The sequence below is a fragment of the Citrus sinensis genome, chromosome 2, assembly GCF_022201045.2.
Source record: "Citrus sinensis cultivar Valencia sweet orange chromosome 2, DVS_A1.0, whole genome shotgun sequence".
Classification (NCBI taxonomy): Eukaryota; Viridiplantae; Streptophyta; class Magnoliopsida; order Sapindales; family Rutaceae; genus Citrus; species Citrus sinensis.
The window spans coordinates 30,989,630-31,010,736 of NC_068557.1; the positions used below are offsets into that span (position 1 = coordinate 30,989,630).

General features: G+C 32.2%; 1 long non-coding RNA gene and 5 other non-coding genes across 6 annotated transcripts; 3 read left to right on the forward strand and 3 right to left on the reverse strand.

Annotated features, from left to right (window-relative positions):
- Positions 1-3,891: 3,891 nt before the first annotated feature.
- Positions 3,892-4,022, reverse strand: MIR399E (microRNA MIR399e). Its single transcript, NR_161535.1, has one exon. It is a non-coding gene; the product is annotated as a microRNA MIR399e (primary transcript).
- A 1,469-nt stretch (positions 4,023-5,491) lies between these two features.
- On the forward strand, positions 5,492-5,640 carry MIR399C (microRNA MIR399c). Its single transcript, NR_129317.1, has one exon. It is a non-coding gene; the product is annotated as a microRNA MIR399c (primary transcript).
- Positions 5,641-6,486: 846 nt separating this feature from the next.
- Positions 6,487-8,067, forward strand: LOC112497304 (uncharacterized). Its single transcript, XR_003064050.2, has 3 exons — positions 6,487-6,694; positions 6,797-6,859; positions 7,374-8,067. It is a non-coding gene; the product is annotated as an uncharacterized LOC112497304 (long non-coding RNA).
- Positions 8,068-10,893: 2,826 nt separating this feature from the next.
- MIR399F (microRNA MIR399f) lies at positions 10,894-11,064 on the forward strand. The gene has a single exon (NR_161536.1). It is a non-coding gene; the product is annotated as a microRNA MIR399f (primary transcript).
- Positions 11,065-16,601: 5,537 nt separating this feature from the next.
- Positions 16,602-16,756, reverse strand: MIR399A (microRNA MIR399a). Its single transcript, NR_129319.1, has one exon. It is a non-coding gene; the product is annotated as a microRNA MIR399a (primary transcript).
- A 2,603-nt stretch (positions 16,757-19,359) lies between these two features.
- Positions 19,360-19,444, reverse strand: TRNAM-CAU (transfer RNA methionine (anticodon CAU)). Its single transcript is given in 2 exon segments — positions 19,360-19,395; positions 19,407-19,444. It is a non-coding gene; the product is annotated as a tRNA-Met (tRNA).
- Positions 19,445-21,107: the final 1,663 nt, after the last annotated feature.

A 21,107-nucleotide genomic window follows, 5' to 3' on the forward strand; every position in this document is an offset into this window, starting at 1 on the left:
TTCTCTTTTAGGCTATTTGTAGTGGACACTATCCCTGCGGATTGTCTCTGCTGACAATATATCTCTAAGTCCGTTGGTTTATTTCAAATGAGTCAATTGGGTTGAAAATACTGCTAATTTCATAAATAATTATTCAAGTTGTTGATCAATTAGTTTCCTTTCTTATTTTCAGTGCACGTGACTGTTAGAGAGATATTTTGCAATAATCCTAATAGGGACCGTACGATACTGATGCATAGTAATTTTGGGAAAGGATTTGTCTCCGTCTTAATGGTCCTCTGTTGAAATGTGATAACTTTAAATTATTTTGAGAAATATTTTCTGCACTTGTTGTTAACGTATGTAGCTCATATTGTTTTCTTATGATCTTCTCATTTCACCCTTTTCCTTTCAATTTCTTCTTCACACTTTGCAAGGACATATTGGGTATGAAAATTACTGTACACGTGTCACAATCCAATTATATGACCCAAATTTTGCCTCCAACCATGCGAACAGGGAAATCTTATTATTTGCTACTAGAAATTGAAACAAGTAATTTTTTATTACATGTCATTTCAAAGTCAACTGTCAAAACAATAATTTTCAAATTGTAGGGGTATTATGGTGAAAAAAGTCACTAAATTGAGTTAATATGCCGATTCAGATTCTAAATTCGAATCATTTGATGCCAACTTATGGGTTAGGTATAAGAGCTGAAGTCAAACCCATAATAAAACGTTGAATTGAAAACGTCCATATCTGCTTAACTTAGTCATCACGCGTTTTATTGGCTCCCCACGTGGGAAGATACACTGCCAATAGCTACTCGCCACATCGAAAGAAAAACATTAGCCTTCTTCAAGCAGCTGCAGTGAGTTCACACAAGACTTTCACTTTCTTTTACTGCTGTTGGGGTCATTGATATCTTATCTTTAATGAATGTGCAACGACACAAAAAAAAAAAAAAAAAGTGATCAATGTGGAAAATGGCAAAAATAATAAAGAAGACGAAAGTAATACATGTCGTTTGCTCTTGATCTCATTAAAGTCGTTCACTCCAACGACAATTTGGTTTGGACCGGAGAACACGTAATTTGAATATTTGGTCGTACAATAATATCATGATACTCTTCTTGCAGTGCATTTGTATGTCAGAGGAACCAGAACTAGATTTTGGTTTGGTAGGGGCCTGGGCATAATTTTAAATTTACAAACTTCTAAGAGAGTCATTGTACAAAACGGTAAAACGGTAAATCTTTTATGATGCGTTTACTTTTAAAATTATAAAATTAAAATAATTTATATTTACTTATTAAAATAAAAAAAAAGAAATTGGATTCATTTACGCAGGCCCTACACCAGATTGGGAAACAACAATGGGAGTCTGATTCTAAGGAGGGTTGTGAATCAGACTCTCATTTTCAAAACTATTCATTTTATCCCTTTTAAATTTTTATAACTCTTAAATTACTCTTAATTATATTTTTTATATTTACATTTTGGTCCCCATAAATTTTATGAAAATACCTAAAAGCTTTTAGTTTTGTATTATTTGTAAATAAGTCCTCCATTATTTATTTATTATTATTATTGTCATTATTATTATATTAATATTGTTATTATTAAAATTTATTATTTAATTATTTTTTTGTCATTATTTTTAGTTTTATTTATTATAATAGATACAAATAATACTAAGTACAACACTTAATAATAGACATTTTAGTAACTTGTAACAATTTATTTTAATGTCAAGATAAAGTAAGCACGTTAATAAAATTACGGCTCATTCTAATTTCGATTCAAATAACTTGAGTAAACAATTTATTCTGATTCCCATTCTTTATCCTGATTCCAGCCCATTTTGATTTTATCCTATTCTAATTACCGATTAGTAAACGCAGTATAAGAAGACTCAAATAATTAGTTTTACCAAATAATGCACTCAATTTTAGTTACCTCACAATATTTTCTGCATTTTTTAGGCCTCAACATAGTTGATAGTTCCGTTCCTGTTTAGGATGATAATGATTATTTAAATATTTGTTAGTTCCTTTTATTGAGGATGACAATGATTATTTAAATATATATTTATGTATTCTCCTGTAGGGATGGAAAATGCCAGTTGCCACATGTGTTTCATGTCTCAATTAATAAAACAGTTTATGCTTTTAGAATTTTACAATTTAGGTGGGACTAATGCTTTCCTTACTTGAACATTAATTGAGTCTTAAAAAATAAACTAATATGTTTAATCTTATATTTATTATTTTACTGAACTCAAGTATCTGTTAATATTCAAAAAAAAAAAACTCAAATATTTCTTAGTAATAAATATAGTGTGGATGCTTATTGTTCAACCGACAAAACTCTTTTAGATGGTAAATTACATTTGAACTTTGAATTAGTTTCGGAGATAGCAAATGAATTGAATTTTCATCATATGCAATATTTATTTGAAGCAAAGATGAAGGAGTGGTGGGACAGAGGAGGGGAGGAAAACTGAAGCCCAACGATAGTCCATATAAGGAAAACACTAACTAAGAACTTTCATATTACTTCTGAACAGATATGTCCCTTTGGGATGTTTGATCTTTAATATCAATAAATTCATAAATTGGGAAAAAAAGGTAACTTATAACTTTGGATCCATGTTAATTTATATAATGAAAATTATCAACCATGTTTGTGGGGGGATTTGTTACCCTTTCATGGAGGGGTATCACTGATAATTATTAGATTACTTTGGCTTATCTTTTTCTTTGATTTTTTTTTTTGGCTCTTTCTTTTTTAGGGTATTTTATAAGACTTTTTTTTTAACTTATGGATTTTAAAGAATAAGGCGCATTACGTCTCCCTAGGTGCTAAAATTCTCTCTCTCTCTCTCTCTCTCTATATATATATATATAGAGAGAGAGAGAGAGGATATATTTATAGAGAGAGAGAGGGGATAGTGATCCAATCTACGAGTCCCAGATTGCATCACTATCCTTGAATTCAACGGCCCTGGGTGGCTTCTTTTTTCTTTTTTGTTTTGTTGGCTGCACATGACAGGTTTTGGATTTAGCCTTTGTCCCAATCTCGTATTGAAACATTTTCCTATATATATAGCCCTTCTTTAGGGGGCGTCCTCTCTTTTTTTTCATGCAGAAATATTTTTATATCATGGGGTTTAAATCACACAGTTTTATAATTCTTTCAAATATAACTAAATCGTATATTTAAGAATATCTCTACATTTAAAAAAAATGAGAGCGCCTGCACTTTGTTGCAAAAGAAAAGTAATTAAGGAACTAAAGCCTAGTAAAAGGCTGACAAAACACATCCAAAACGATGTTGCCAGTGCTATGGACTTTTGCTTGAGTAGATCCAAAATGATGAATGGGATTGTGGCACTACACTCACCGCCAATGCGAAAGGATGCCACCGAAAAGAATGGAATGCTACTTCGCTCTTCTAGATGCGTCGTTTTGGGTGTGTTTAAAAAAATAAGATTTAAACTCACCCAAAACGACATTGTTTTAGGTGTTTTTTTTATCAGCCGTTTCACATATTAGTGCTCAATGCAAAAATGTATTCTAATCCTTCTCTACAAAACAGTAAGTCAAAAACACGAACCAGCGAATAAATACAATATTATTTGCAATGAAATTTTGGAATATGTACCACTACTTAAGAAATAAAAGTTGGACGCTACTACTATGGCGAAAAATTATGGTATTATGCTAGATTGTTGGTTGAAGTTGATCTCCCGAGAACTACGCCTGAAAAAATAAAAATGTAACGTTATATTTTGATGAAAATAGTAAATGTTGACGCAGATGTGTGTACGAGCATATATTGCACAAACTAGCTATATCTAGGGCATAATTTTATTTGTTACCTTTTAATTTGTTGATGGCTAGCTAGAAATATTAGGATGATTGCACAGATGAATTGCCGGGCAAATCTCCTTTGGCAGTGAGCTAGGTTGCTCCTCCCTGCAGCCAACTGCCAATAGAGAATTGCCCAGTAATGCATCTAAACACTTGATTCATTTGATGGACTCAAACTCAAATTTTTCTCTCTCGATGAAGAGTGTTAAATCTCCAGACGTATATATAGGCGAAGAGAAAACTCTGGTATTTTTCATGCAAACAGGATATCCGAAGCACATACTCTCTACGTATTTCAGCATTTGGTAAGTAGCTTAGAAAAAAAGGCTAAAGCTAAAGTGGTCCATAATTTAGCTTTGATTCGCATAGCGTCAGCTTCAGCTTCAGCTACTTGATCCACGTACTAGGTTGATTAAGGGTTCCCAGCATTCCCTTCTTACAGAAAAAATATAACGGCATCATCGTTCTATCCCAGGAATTATTCTCTGCAACACGTCCTTATCTGGGGTTGAAAGAATTTCTGCACTCAAACCTTGTAGGTATTATAGTTGCTTCATTATTAAATGCAAAAATTGTACATTAAATACGCCTCATATATGAGTTAAAATTTACCTTAAGTACTATTGTTGGGTCATCACTTGTAAACTTAAGTTTTTGGGTTAAACTAGTTTCACTAACATGGTATCAGAGACAAGTTCTCAAGTTTTGATCACCTTATAACATACAAACTATTTCGATTGTATCTTCAATGTTCTTAGTTCACTTTTAGACTCTTTTCTTTTAGTTCATTTATGAATTTTTGTCTTAAGTCTTAATTCATATTTTAGGTGAACAAAAGTATTAAGACTTGTTTTAAATTTCACTTTTAGACTCGTCTTTTGGTCCATTTATTAATTTTGTCTTAAATCTTAATTCATATTTTAGGTGAACAGAACTATTAAGACTTGTTTTAAATATTATTATTGAATTCTCACCTATGAATTTAAGTTTTTTTTTTAATCAAACAATTTCTCTAACAATAAGGCGCTTAACATATTCTAAAGAATCATATGTGATTGATTACTTGTCAGCTGGACGTAAAAAAGTCCCCTTTTCAATCCCTATTTCGAATTTCAATAATCAGATCAATTACTCTATTAGGGGGAACAAAAAGAAAACGAAAATTTCCAAACAGCGAGAGACAATATTTAAAATATGTATGCGGCCATTCGCGGACAAGGGTGCTTAATTTTAATGGCCTTAAAAGATATATAAGTAAGAGTGGGTTGACTTGGGTGTTTATAAAAAATGCAACAGGGGAATGGACAGGATACAATATTCGACTTCTTTGTAGGCATAATAAACTTGATAGTCGATAAAATGTTCATATATTTTCGCTGCATAAATGAAGATGTTAACTGATCAGAATTCGGTGATTGAGTAAAGGACTGCTGATGATGAAGTTTTGGGTTGGGACCATGAACCCTTAAGAAAAAGAACATGGGAGTTATCTACAGGAATTGTACTGGCATATCCTATCACTTTGTTCATGGCATATCCAAGTGCAGGTGCGAATATTGTGGTATAAAAAGGCTTAACTGTGAATGCTGTGAGGACTCAGGTGGCTTGGCTGGTAGATCGAAGAATTTGTTCCATCAATACAAAGTGACAATGTGGTTGAGGAATAACAGTGCAGTCCTCCTTTGGCGTGCAGATTGCAAAGAGATAATGCATATTATTTCATTCATTTGCATCCTTCTGTTTGCCAAAGGAGAATTGCCCTGCCATTCACTCTCGCAGCTAGTTGTAATTGTTGCAAGATTCCAGCAGCCTCATTCAATTTGTTTGCCAAATTAATGTAACAAACGATTTCATCATTTACCATTCTGAGTTCAATATGCATTTTGAATGTCTCAAAATTCTCTTGCTATATATACACACGCACACGCGCGCGCATGATAACAGCTTATTTGCGCTCAACTCAGGGGCCGGGCACCCGGGTCCCAGGAAAGATATCTAGATAAGCTAATTTCTATCAATAGTTCGATCACGTTACGTTGTTGCCCCTTTTAGTTTGTATTTTTAATGTTATGGCTTCTCAGGTCTTTTAATTTGTTTCTCCATTATGGCCCTTTACTCCAAAATGGTGGCTTGGTTCCGCCAAACAAGAGTGTCAATCGAAAATGCCATCGTGGAAGCTGCTAGTTCAAGACGATTGCCAAATCAGAGACATGTATATTGTACGTGTTGGCAAATGATAATGATTGGCTGTATACAGTTATATTTTCCAATTTAAATATTGCATCCGTTTCTCAGTTTTTTACAATCTCAGTCTTTGTTTTTCCGATTATAATTGAATTAATTAGAAGCCGAATTAATTTGAAACTTGTTTTCAGATTTCATGCATTCATCTTGTCTGGTTCTAAAAGGTTGGAATGCACTAGAGTAAAAGCTTCGTCATGTGTATTTGTCATGCACCGCTTGGAAAAAAAAAAAGAGAGAGCCAAACGTGGCTGATTTCAAAAGCAACAGCCAGCTGCCTGCTTCACCACTTCTCCACATGCCAAGTTTACTCCTTGCTTGCCACATGCATATTTGACCTGCATGCTTCACTTGTGAGTTGGTGGTCATGTATATATAATTGAAAATAATTGAAAGCAGCTCTTATTTATGCTTCCATTTCCGAAGTGAAATCAAAACCGAGAGAAGAAAAGAAGAAAAACCGAGAGAAAAGAGAAGAGAAAAGAGAAGGACAAAGAAATAGAAAGAAGCTGAGTGTGAGAAATAAAGTGGAATTAAGAGGAAATAATACGAAAATTAGAATTGGATAGTTAGATTAAATTTAATTGAACTAGTGGGTAATAAATTTTTGAAATTTGAGCAATTATGTTACAGTTTGCATGATACGTAGAAGTTATTATATCAGTTCTAACAGTTAATTTTCGAACCATGTATTTTAGGAGGAACTCGAGAATCCAGGAACCTACAAGAGCCCCAACGAACCCCAGAGTGAAATATGATATGTGAGTGGATACTATTATTACTATTATGTATTCCATGAAGCATTTATGTTTGATAATATGATTTAATATCATGATATGATTACATGTACGCATATTATATATTTGATTGAGTCATGAGATGTGATTACCAGTTGCCATATATGTACCATTCCCTGTAACTTTGCGCATCTGTATTAAGAGTTAGGTTACTCTATCCGAGCAATGTAGCTAAATTCTGCCGGGTATTGAGAGTTTTTTTCCCCGCTCTACTCGTGCGATGATGATCCCGACGAGTATTGAGAGTTATTTCCCCTGGGTACTATTTAGTGCAGTTTCTAATGTATGTATGTATGAATTCCATGTTTGCTGATGTATTATATTCAATGTGGAGTTATGTCACATAATTATGCATAAGCACTAGTACACTATATTATTATTATTATTATTATTATTATTATTATTATTTTAATATATATAATTGCATCCACTCACTGAGCGCAAGCTCACTATTTTCTATTTACCCATTTTCTCCTAGGATTCCGCAGGATTTCGTGCAGATAAGTTCTAGTTAATTGAGGTTAGGCCACGAGACGCATTGCTGCATGTCTTGCATTTTGAGCACGTTTATGTTGCTTATGTTTTATATGTAAATATACATGTAATGTCAGTATGTACAATGAAACATAAGCTATGCAAGTTTTGAATTCATATATGGTTTAAAAAAAGGCACAGAGGTGGTTATGTGTTTATAGGAAATGCCATATTTTATACATATTTTCATGAATTAAATCTGTGCCACAAGTTTTAGTTATTGGTCTGCACGATTCGCCTCAAATCAGACATGTAGGTCGGGGCAGGTCGTGTCAGTATTTCTATGATAGATTTTATTTTCATTTTGTAATTAGATCTATATTATCATCGTAACTAGACACACATATATAAAATCATTCTTAGGTGTGGATGTCTGCATTTTTCTTAATGTGGACACATTTTTAAACTGTGCGATTTAAATGAGTTAGTTATTAAATAAACTATAAAACCATATGGTTTAAAAGAGTTTTAAAAAAAAAGCTCACTTTTCCTCCCCATTCCTTAGCATTCTGTAATTGTGGTCCGAATTTTCTTTTCTTTTTTTCGTTTGAATTTTTTTATTAACTATTTATTCTAAATGAAATAATCAATTGGTCAACCGCAGTTGATTATTTGATCAATTGGGTTCTTAAAATTATTGAGTTTCAAAAGCAGAATATTCAAGTGTTGTTTCATTGTATTTATAATTACTAAATAAACATAAATTTAAGTTGTCTAGATATATCTTTATTATTTTTCAAAGACAAATTTATGCTGATGTGATAATATGCAAACAATATTATAATAGATATTTCAACCTAGTGATGAAATATCAATTATAATGTTTGTTGTTTAAAACTCCGTACTAAACTATTTAAGATTAAAGTAATATATGAAAATAAACTAGTCTACAGGATAAAAGAATTCTGATACTGATAAACAAGTAATTGATGGAAATAGCAGAAGTGTAATATAGTATAGGATTATGCATTATAACGTAGGATTACAATAAGAACTCTAAAAAATCTTATTAATATTACGTGATGGATTATTTTATAAGGTGGTTTTACAAACGACCCCATTCTAACTTCTAAAAGTTGTTGCTATGGAGAAAATTATAAAAGAAAAAAAATTTAAAATATATACCAATAATTAGCCATAAATTAGGAAGTAAGTTGTCTTTGACATTTCAACAAATGCCAGACGTATCGTCAAAGTGTAAGGGTTCATCTCTCATATCGTCTTGGCACGATCATGGCATAATTTTGCCACATTTGGACGTACATGTTTCTCCGTTAACTAACCAAAGCTAGTAACTCGTCTGAATAACGTTTCATTAATTTAATTGACCAAACAAAAAATTACACATTAAACACGCATACATCTTTTTTGAGCTTCTCCAAGTGCTACAACATGTGAAAATGCATGCAGTGTGGCACTAAGTTGAGGTCTCTGAGCGCAAAAAAAGAGAGCTGTAATTAACATTTAACTGATCAATTTTATGTAAATATTATGTTTTTCCTTTCTAATTTACTCTTTTTATATTATGGCCACCTCAAATTAATTTGTTTCTCATTCATTATGGCCCATCAAACTAAAATGTTGATTCTGCCACTGCACGCTTGAAACGAATAACTTGGATATCTTTAATTGGCAAAAATATTTTTTTGAAAGAAAATACAAATAGCTGCCCGTTGGTGCAGAGCAATATTCAACTACCACAGAAAGAATTTCCCAGTAATATAGCAGGAGACATACTCTTTTAAGCCTTTCACCGATGAGCAGTTTCAAGGTTCCATAATCATTTGTAGTTAGGCCTTTTTTTTCCCAGAAAATTGCGTTCCTAAGTACATCCGTTATATCGTGAGGGCAATTAAGTTGCAGATCTGCTACCAAATATTGAATTAAGTTGTCCTCAATTTTCTTGCTTTCATTCTCCTCCTCCTCAAGTTCAAAAAGCTCTTTTCAAGGATATATAGATTAAAGGTTTTCCTAACTATAGGTTCTTTTAACCTTTCTCTTATTGTTTTTTCAATTTGATCTAGGAGGTACATCTCTTCATAATTTTGTATTAACTTTCTTTTTCTTTACATCTTATTGACGAGCTTTATTTAAAAAAAAAAAAACCGTTATTTTGCCCCCAGCTGATCAGAGATTTGTACTATTCCTTAAAAGTTGTCAATTAAATCGGAATGTACTTTCTTTCTTTTTTAATCTTAATCAATTACCTTGCCGCGGCAAGGTTGACAAATTGGGGGGAGACAAAAATGGTACATCAATAATGGGAATGCTGTAAATATATATGGTCAAATAGGTACGTTAGTTGTTCGAATCATATAGGCTGTGTGTGTGTGTGTGGTTACGGTCTCTCAATTCAGAAATTGCGATTATAAAACGTGGTTCTTGTTTAACTTAGGGCAATAACTAGGCCTCCTCAATCTCTGAAGGGCCAAAATATACGTGGTAGCCAGCTAGGGAGTCTAGAGACTTTCTTGAAAAGGGGGAGCATCAAAAGAGAAAAATCGAAGGAGAGCATGGAGAGAGCGAGAGGAAGATCCAGTGGGCATGTTCTCATTCTTCATTCTCTCTGATCTGGATGTGTCACATTTGTACATAAAGACATGAACGAAGTAGAATGAGCATTTTTATTGATGATATGTTTGTTGTGATTAAAGCTGAATAAATATCAAGATGTCATGGAAATGATGAGATATATGGTGATCAAATTGGGACCACGACACCAGGCCATGATTGAGAAAGGATCCTTCACAGCAGGTTTTGAATTTGACTCTAGCTGCTGGCAATGGCATATGCCATGGAAAGTCCTTGTAGGGAAGAAATCATCAACATACTATTAGTATTATGAAATTAATATTAAAGTCATGAAATGATCAGATGGCTATTCATCCTAGATATGATTAATTAATAGTCTGAAGAGAATTGAAATAGGCGGTGTGCTTTTTTTTTTATGATTAATCATATATGAACGTAAAATGAGACAAGATGCATGTAACTTAAGATGCTGCTGCAATAATTCCTATTAACTAAAATTCTGTATACTAAATTGACTCAAAAAACCTAGTTATAATTTCTAATATATTATACCCCGCATATACTTCCTACATCAATATCAAATATGACAATATATGCTTCTTTAAAGTTATATCATATAATTAGAAGGAAACTAAAGTTTATCTTGGATTTCAAACACGTATCCAGAAGCATCATGTATACATATATATGCTTGCAAATATATATGCCTTAAGGTGTAAGAAAAAGATGTTGCATGAGGCCCTTTTCGAAGGGAAGGGGGACCATGACTACAAAGAAGTGAAGAGAAAGCTCAATTGGAATGATCCCTAGCATGTACCAGTACTTTCATCGAATATCCAGATTATTATGCCAATTGTGCAGCAATAAAACTGGAAAGTCCTCCAAATTCTGGCAACAAGCACACACACCAGCGATCAGCAAGATTAATGTTGTTCTGCGGGCCGCGGGTAGAGGAGAATTCCAGGGCAATTCTCCTTTGGCAGAAAATATTGCGCTTGTACGTACACGCACGGTGCAGTACTTGCACAGGTGCTATAATATATAATATTTGCCGCCAAAGGAGAATTGCCCTGCCATTCAACTACTACCATATGTATGCATACTCATAATGGAGCTGCATGCATTAATTGTTTTCTTCATTAACATGTCTATGTTAGTTAAGTTCTATCTTAATTTGAATTTTCTCGCAGGTGATAAAAGTGATGAAGCGGCAATGTTGACCTAGCTTCTTGACTTAATGCATGAGAGTCAATTTGTAAAGATATCTTAGGCCGTCTTTGGTATTGAGGTTCGGCACTTAAAAGGTAGAGTATTAAAATGTTTGATAAATAATAATGTCTGTGGTTAAAAGTTAAGTTGATTGTATAACGAAAAACTTATAATATTTTTAGTATTTTTGTTAAAATTATTATTTAAAAGTAATATTATTTCACATTATTAACTTTTATTTTATAGTTATAATTTTTGTCCAGTAGCTATGCGTTAAAAGATATATTACCTCAATACCAAACATGACTTAATTTACACCTATCAACAAATAGTCATTGAGGCCGCTGGAAGGAGGTTAGCTAATGTTTTGCATTGGAATAACTCTTTAAATCAGCAGAACTTGTAACTTTTTCATAAATAATATGATTACCACTATTAACACCAAATATATTGAATAATTAACTCTTGGGGAGAGGCCCAATTTCGCTTCCCTTAGTTTTTATTGATGCCTTTTGTGCTTCTCTTGTACTCACCTTTTACCTATCTTCTTATAAATAAAATCTCTCTCAAGGATTTTCGCTGTAGATTGATGCCCAAATAAACTAATAAATCTAATATAAAAAATAATTATTTTAATCATCTTACCCTAGTCTGCTATGATCTTGGCGATCCTCAATTTTTTTTTTCCTTAAATTTAATAAAGAACTCCTTTTTTTTTTTTGAGCTTAATAAAGAACTCCTTTTAATAGAAACATTTTACATATATTCTTGGAGTTTTGATTCCTGAATCAGCTCTTCATTCAAGTGTGCATTGTCAATAGTCTTCCTATATATATATAATTTCTACCGGCAAGGTCCTGGGAGCAGTCAAATAGTGAATTTGACACACCCAATTGCCCAAAAATTAAGTGGCAAAAAATGGAAGGGGCCAGGTTGCAAATTAAAAGCAATTTGCTATTTTCGGTGGCTGTTTCGTTGTTGTTCTTGTTCTTTGTTAGTGTTAGAGGAGTACAAATCTAAGGGGCCACCAGGCGATGAGGGAGTTCATGTGATGCCTCAGCCTCAGTAACCAGCTTATTTTATCGAAAAAGGAATGCCATTAGTTTCACAGAAATTTCTAGATTCAACGTATTCCAACTTTAACATAAAGGAGATAAATAAGATTACATCAAGTTTTCTAAATAAATTCCTGTAAAAAAAAGGAAAAAAAAAAGTTTTCTAAATAAATGAATGCCTCAGTATTTGGTAGAGTAATCCCCGGTTCGGGAACTAATTTCATTTGTGATGTAATACCTACAAGAAATAGCAGCTAATTTTTTTTTTAATCAAATATATTTATACCAAAAAAATAAAAAATAAATAAAATCTCCTCTAGCAGTGGGCACACATATGTATATCAAAGAAAAATCAGCAGTGCCACCTCAAATCTGAGAGGTAATGCTGAACAACAATTAATATCCCAAAAGAATCGAAGCATATACGTTGGAAAATCCCTTGTGTGGTAGAAGGCTATACTTGACAATATTAATCAGAAGTTAATGGTTCAGAAATCAGAGTCGAGCTAGATTTTAGAATATATGTTATTATGATTAATGTGATGATGATAGCAAATACGCAGTAAGCAAATATAACTTATGCAGTGGAATTAAGAAAATCATAACCAGATACATAATATATCATTGCAGCCCAAATTCAAGTAATGTCAGTTTCGAAAGTCCTCAAAGAGTTGACTGCCTTTAATTGTCAATTATGTTAATTCCCTTCCATTTGTAATTGTGCGTAGCCAGCTAGAAAGAAGTAATAGTAGTAGGAATAATAGAGTGTAATTTTCAGATTAGAGCATCCACTCACGCTGTCCAATAATTAATTTCTTGAATTTAGATGATCATCATAAGGAACTGAGAAATTCTGCAAAGACATGAAAGGGCACAGCGATCGGATTGTTGCTTTCATGGCTGTTTACAGCTGCATAACAGATCCAACAGTTGATTATCTCGAAGCAGAATTTCGACATGGGATCTATTCTTGTAATATGTATGATATTTATTCGTTTCTTGTAATTACTGCATGCTCTAATCAGAATGCTTATCATGTAGTGTTAAATAATAAACAAAAATTCTCCAAAATACTCACAAGGATTGGGCCTTTCCAGCAATGGATGTCCCAGGGCGTCATGTATGTATACACTCATATCATATCTAATTACATATTAATTAGTCAATTAATTAAGTTCTTAAATTTCCATACTCGTATTTATTAAGTGACTTAGAAGATTGCACGCTTGAAGGACATCTACAAGTACATATTTGTCATGTACCATTCCTATCGCAACTTCTATTTTAAATAATAAGTGTTCTATACAAAACAGTAAGTTTTTTGTATAACCATGTCACTTCTCCAGTTTCATGGTTATATCAGCAGTCAGTTTAATTGGGTTGTGTGTGTGTCTGTGTATATATATATATACTAAGCTTAATTATGATTTTTTTCTCCCTTTGTTTTATTATATTGTATGGTATACCTTCTGTTGGATCAAATTTTGTTAGGATTATCAAATTTAATTAAAAGTTAATTAAATATATAAATGCATAAAAATAAAGTGGTTTGGAGTCCAAATCCTTATGTCCAAAGAGCCATGTTTTAAAATCCAAATAATTCACTAAGGTTCAAGAGATTACAAATTATTAAAATCTTACATAATATGAGACTCCCCTTAGTGATTGCCGCCGCCTTGTTATAATCTCATCAAGTAAACATTCTGCGTGCACTATATGTCTTGTTATAATCTCATCAAAGATGCTCTTAAGTACTCTCTCTTTTGCGTTAAGGCTTCTACCAAAATATGTGAATGATTCCCCTTTATATAATGCTAGGTAAATCACGTGTAATAAAGAACTCAATCTTCTCAAATCATCGTCATTTAAGCCTTTAAATATATAAGGAACTCTTCATGACAATAGAAGAATATTATCTTCAATATCTCTTTATAATGTTGATAAATCACTTCAATTCCATCTTGATCTTCAAGAACCACACCAACATTATTATGATATCCCTAGGACATTGTTTGCTTGATCTTGAATAATAACTTTCATGGAGGGATTGATTTATCTTCATTTACTCTGATCTTATGGTCCCCACATGAAGTAACACCCAAGTATTCTATTTCTTATATAGTTCACGCCAATTTCATCACATAAACTTGCCATGTATGTTATGCTCATGTTAAAATATCTCTCTACAAATCTATGTGGACCCCATATACATATACTATGTAAACCCCTAATTTTGTTTGTATCTGCCGCCATTCTAGGGCAAAGTTGTAGCACTTGACATAATAGATAATCTCTATCTTACATGCATGTAAGATATACTCCTCTCACATGAATAGTATATATATGAGACTCACACACTATTCATGTAAGGAGAGTATAATTTACATGTATGTAAGATAGAGGGATCCGACATAATATAGTTACATGAGTACTACAATATTAAAAAAGATTCGATGATATATCCAACGAGGATGCTAACATACAAATATATAATATGGTGTTGTTATAGAAATACCAACATCCATTCCTAAACCTTCTCTCTTATATATACACTAATTCTAGAGACATTCAATTTGGATATTAACCATCCGCACATTGCTTAGTTCAGTTTGATTTCATTAATTATTTGAAGGGAAACTTAATTGATTAAACATTATTATCAAGCATTTCGTATCTCTGACGCATTTGGTTTCTGAAACTCAATGGATATCCATCTGACGAAGCAGAAAAATGATTATCGATAATAAAAAAACATTTGTGATAAATTGGGGGGTTTTATTATTTTTTTGTATATAGAAAGCGAAATTACCAAACGGTACAATACAAATTATTTAATAAAATTCTAATGAATTAAATAAAAAGAATTAATAAAAGGCATGTAATTCTGATGCTTAGAAATGAAAATTAAAACACCATAAAGAAGTCTAAAAATTAGACAGAAATCTTTAAATTATAATTTCAGTGCTGAAAGAAATTTCATTTCTGAAAAATCCACTAAACATAGTGGTAAACGCCTGCCTTGATCTTTCTGTAAATTTTGAAACGGTATATGAACACCCAAAAAAAATGTGTGGCTCAAATTTCAACCAGAAAAATACAAAAATCATGCCCTACATCACCGTCAATCTAATTAATGCGGCGAGACGATTAATCAATTAAAAGCATAAAATATCTCCAACCTACAGGGTCTCGTATAGAAGAAAGTTAAAAGGACAACAATTTAATTAATAAATTAGTTGAAACAAAAAGCATACCACCTCGTCATGTACTCCCTTCTAAAGCAATTCTCACTTTTTTTTTTCTTTTTTTTTTTTCTTTTTTTGGGGAAATGGCAATAACTATTGCAGGAGACAATGAATAAGCTTTAGCACGTACGTGATTGAAATTAACAGGACATGGATAAAGATGTTTGTTTTTATTTACACTGCCTTACAATGAATTAGTATTTTTTTCTCCGAACTTACAATCCGCGATTAAAGTCTAGGACCAATTGATAGCAATGTAAACATACTTTTATAATTTTGACAAATAATTGACAATGTTGTGAAAGTTTATTGACACTATTGTTAATTTGTTTCGTACTTTATTAAAATTTAGGATCTTCCACTAGATTACCACTCTATATATAGAGGGAGAACTTTATCCAATGAGGATATTCTCATTTTTTCAAAGTGAGTATGTTATTAACAGACATAAAACACACATTTTCTAATGTACCGAAATATATATTTTTATATAAATCAATTGATAGGTTGGGGTGTGGCAAAAATATCCTCCCGGTCTGGATCTGGACTGCACCCGGGTGTTGTGGGCCGGGCATGAAGCCGGACCGGTCTTGTGCATCACTTGATAAACCCGAAATCTGGATTTTATTGAAAAAATACTATAAAACATTTATTATTTTAAATATTTTATATTTATTTGACTTATTTATTACATATATATAAAATTTTAAACACATAAAGTTTATATTTTCATGTCAAATTTTATTAAAATAAATTCAAAACATATAAAATTACCAAAAAATAAAAAAATATACACATATAATATTTTAAAAAATAAAATCCAGGCACCCGAATTAAAACCCGGCCAGGACATCTAAAAATTGCATTTGGGCCGGGTCCGGACATTGCGATACCCGGACCCGACCCAGGGTTTTGCCAACCCTATTGATAGGTGGAGTATGACTGTAGCATACCTAGCTAGTTTCATGCATTTTCATCTGTACCAGCAGGGATTGTGGTGAGCGTGCGTGCATTTATCCTGCAGAAACTATTCAGTTAACAATTCGAAGCATTGATTTGGTTAACAGTAGCAGATGCAGACAATAAGAATTTGTAAGAAATTTGAGCTCTATTATGGTGTCGTCATAATTAAAAATAAATGCAGAGGAATTGCCGGGCAAATCTCCTTTGGCAGAAGGCACACTGACTGAAGAACATACGTATATATGAGATGGATGTAATAAGTATGCAGCCTGCCAATGGAGATGTTGCCCTGTAATATGCAACTGCATGCATGCACCTCAATGCTCATATCATATAACTCATCGATCGATCGATCGTTGGTTGTTGTTTGGTTTGCAGGGAGATGCCATTTTGGAAGCCTGTATTTATGCCATCGTAGATGAAGCATATACTTTGGCACAATCCTTGCTGCTGTGCCTGTCACAGTGTCACTCATGCCTCTTCCCAATTTATTCGTTAATTGCTCATCAATAGTCTATATACGATATGATATGATATTGACACCCATTTCACTGTCTTCATACTTTTAATTTCTTTCAACTCCTTTTTCTGCTCAAGACTATACCATATTGTAAACGATGCCTATTATTCACAAATATTAATAATTCCCAAGAATAAATTAAACGCCGCAAGAATATTTCATCACTGTTCTTATTTTGACCTTTTTACTTTATTTGTTTTTGCCAGATGTTGTTTTGTACGGTAATTAAGAATCAAGGCATCTTAACTAGATAGATAACATAATTAATTTGGCAATAAAACAGATATAAAATTTCGGAACAAAAAAAAAACATGATGACTTTGATTTGAAGAGATAGTAATTTAATAATCTCAAGTACCAGTGGGTAACAACGATATTATTGATAATTGAAGTTAAATAGACAATAATGAAAATGAAGAGAATATGTATAGGATAGAATGGCTGGTTTGAAAAGGAAGATACCCTATTTTTTTTTAAAAAAAAAAAAGAAAAGAAAAGGAAGATCCAGAGAATGTTCTCAAAATAGTTCAAATATTCGTGTCGTGGCCTCTCTTTTACGGACTCGACTAGCTTACAGAATCTGTAAGGTACAGACTGCAGCATCAGCCGTTGGATGTGGTTGGATGTGGAGTGAGAAACTGAACAATAGAAAATCGGATGGTGGGATGACGGGAGATGTTTGTTACAGAATCTGTACCATAGACAGGTCCTTCTTTTACAAGGAAATGTATGACTGTCATATGATATGAGGACCAGCAGGCAACTCAAGTGGATCGAAACGCAGAAACTCGAGGCTGTATCTGCTGCGTATTGGGGTTAGCCTTGGTTGATTGCAAATTCCTAGTTTATTCACGCCTCACGTATCGATTACTATAGTATAATTTGGCTCTTCACCATACGAACGGACGCTTTAGCTGGATTGGAATGTACCAAGAATAGCTCCACTTGTGCGCTCGCTTTTTACTTTTTAGTAGTAAAGTGTGCCCAAATTCAGCCGCAAACGCTATGTGAAAGCTTTATATTTAAAAAGCTTCCACTTTTATGTAGATAACAATATATATAGAGTGAGAGAGAGAGAGCTTATTATTTACGAATGTAAGTTTAATTTAAAAGATAAAAATATTAATTATTAAAGTATAAAAAATAATGTATTAGAATCTATATTTTTAGTTTCTTTTAGTTTTGTCCATATAAAATTTACATTTTAACATCCTACTTGAGAAATTATATATAAAATTGAAGAGGTCCATGTAGTCCGCTTTAATGATTTAGAAAATGCTTCGTGATGTTTTCAATTGAAAAAGCAATTTTATTTCCGTGTGTTAATATTGTGCCCCATTGCCAAGTTGGTAGCCAATAACTTTAGGGTACGTTTGGTATATTGTATTATAATATGTTGTATTACATTAGTACTGTATTATAATAATATTATATAATATTTGGTGTTACATTGTACTGTATTAATTTTTTATAATTAATTTAAATTATATATTATATTATATTAATATATTATATTATATTCATATATTTAGTATTAATATATTATATTATTAATTATATTATTATTAATTTTAAATTAATATTCTTCAAATTTATTCATATTTAAATATTTATTATTAATTATGTTAAATTATAAATTTACTAACAAATTATAATGTAAAAATAAAAATATAATATAATATTATTAAATAATAAATAATTTATTTATTAATTTATATCAATAAGTATAAGGTAAAAATAAAATATTAATATTAATATTACATATTATTATATTAAATTCAAAAGTTATATTTATAATAATAATAATAATAATAATAATTAAAAAAAAAGAAGAGCCAAACTAATACGGCAGTTGCTGCATTAGCTTGGGCCCATTAATGCAATGTTGTTGTAGCTTTTCATATGCCAAACATGGACCTGTATAAATTTAATGCAATGAGAAATTTTAATACCTCAACCAAACATGCCCTTAAGATATTGTATTGTTTAATAAGAATATAAGATTAAAATTTTATCTTGCAAAATTATGTACAAATCACAGCGTGTTGATTTGAATAAACCTTATTATATATAGAGACTAGAGAGCGGTACATATGGTTCTGTATTAAAGATACAGTACACATGAATTTCTTCAATTCTATTCAGATCGAGATTCACACATGGGAGAGAAAGCATAATCACTATACATACATACATACATACATATAGGCAAATCTTTAAAGTCTCTGAACACAAAGTAAACAGGCATGACGCATATTAAAAGTTCCATATCTGCGCGTAAACCATCACCATGCAAGTGGAGCAAAACACTGGGCCATTGAGTTCATATATCTAGAACAAGAAGGCCTCAATTGTTCAATATATTTTACTTCTGTTGAAAAAAACAAAAAAAGATAAAATAAAGCGTGGGGTGAGAGAGGCTCGAACTCTCGACCTCAGGATAACTCAGAAGCTATGAGACCTACGCGCTAGCCAACTGCGCCACCACCCCTGGATGTGGCAATTGCTGTTTACTTTATTAATATCACAGATTGGTATGATAAACTCCATTAAATCAAATGCGAGAAAAGCTTCTGTAGATCTCACCGTAGTGAGATTTTGCCACTCTCTACAACTATGGGTTTTAAAGAGGGGTGCCCACTTTAAGATCCGCCAAGTTTAGGGTGCATTTAGAATTGAAATTAGGTAGCTATTAAAGTATTTGGTAAACACTAGTTGTTGTACTTTAGAAGTTATGTTGATATGATTTTTTACTTGTATGATGAAAAACCTATTATATCTTTAATAATTTTATCAAAATTATTATTTAAATTTTATATTTACTACATATTATTAATTTTTATTTCATAATTATCATTTTTTCCCATAGCAGTTGTAAATTAAAACTTACAGCATGCTACAGTACCTTAATCCCAAATAAGACCTTAATATTAAAAATATTAGTGAGATTCATTGTTCTACCATGTGGATTATTCCACCACCGTAGCATATTGAAGTGGTGAAACAAATTCTATTCAAGTATTTCTCACCAAATGTTTGTGGGTTTAGGCTCTCCCGGTGATGTTAAATAAAAATAGCACAATTTTGGTCATTAAATAGGAGACATGCAGTGTGTATATGTGTTAAAATAATGACTATGCAAATCTATAAATTAATATTTAGCAAGACAAGCTGAAATTTATTCCTTTTTTAATATGTTTTAATCCTGAAGTTAAGTTGCAGCAAATAATCAAAAGAATTGGAGCCAGAACTTGGAGTCCGTTGATTCAATAAATTAACAGCAAAAAATGCACCTACAAAGAGATAAAATGACTAGCTAGCATTGCTGCTTAATTACTCTCTAGCCATTCGCATTTAATTCATGAGTAGTCCCTCGTTGAAATTTTAGTTATCAACTTATTGTTTAATCAATTGCAAGAAAAATCTCCGTAATTTGGTACTGCATACATGCAGTTAGCATGTCAATTTGAGCATGATTGGTCCTGTAATTTCATTCTTATTCATAATTCACGATATTGAGATCACAATTTTCAATGGTTTTATATATATATATATATGAACACCCAAATCAATAAGACCAAGCGTATTAGGACATAAATATAACACTTATTATCATCATCACCATAAACCTTCGTGCCTGGGGGCGCCAATTAAAAGAAGCTCATGTGACTCCTGATTCCATGGACGAGCAGATAGAAAGCAAAGAAAGCCTCAGGAAGTAGACAAGAATTTGATAGAAAGTTGAGCCAATGAATTTGAGAGAGAGATGTCAAGCAGAAATAGACAAAAGAAACGGATGAAAAAGATGGGCTTTTAACATTGATATTTCAGATTATAAGGAGACAGCTAAAAAGAGGATCCCTTCAGGCCTCAGCCTTACATAATCACAAGAGATAGCTTAGCATCCAATACTAGTTAGTACACCATAACAAACAAAGTTATATATTATGGGATATATATAAGAGTGATCTAAGGAGCTATCTAATCCATATATGCACGCAAGTACTGTACAAATCCAAAATGATTGCCCCACCTTTCTCGCCTTTATGTGTTTCGGGCGCATGCATGCCTTTCCTGTGAAATAAGATTGACTAACAAAAAAGTTTTATCAATCCGTCTAGTCTTGTCTATATATATATAACGCATACACATTA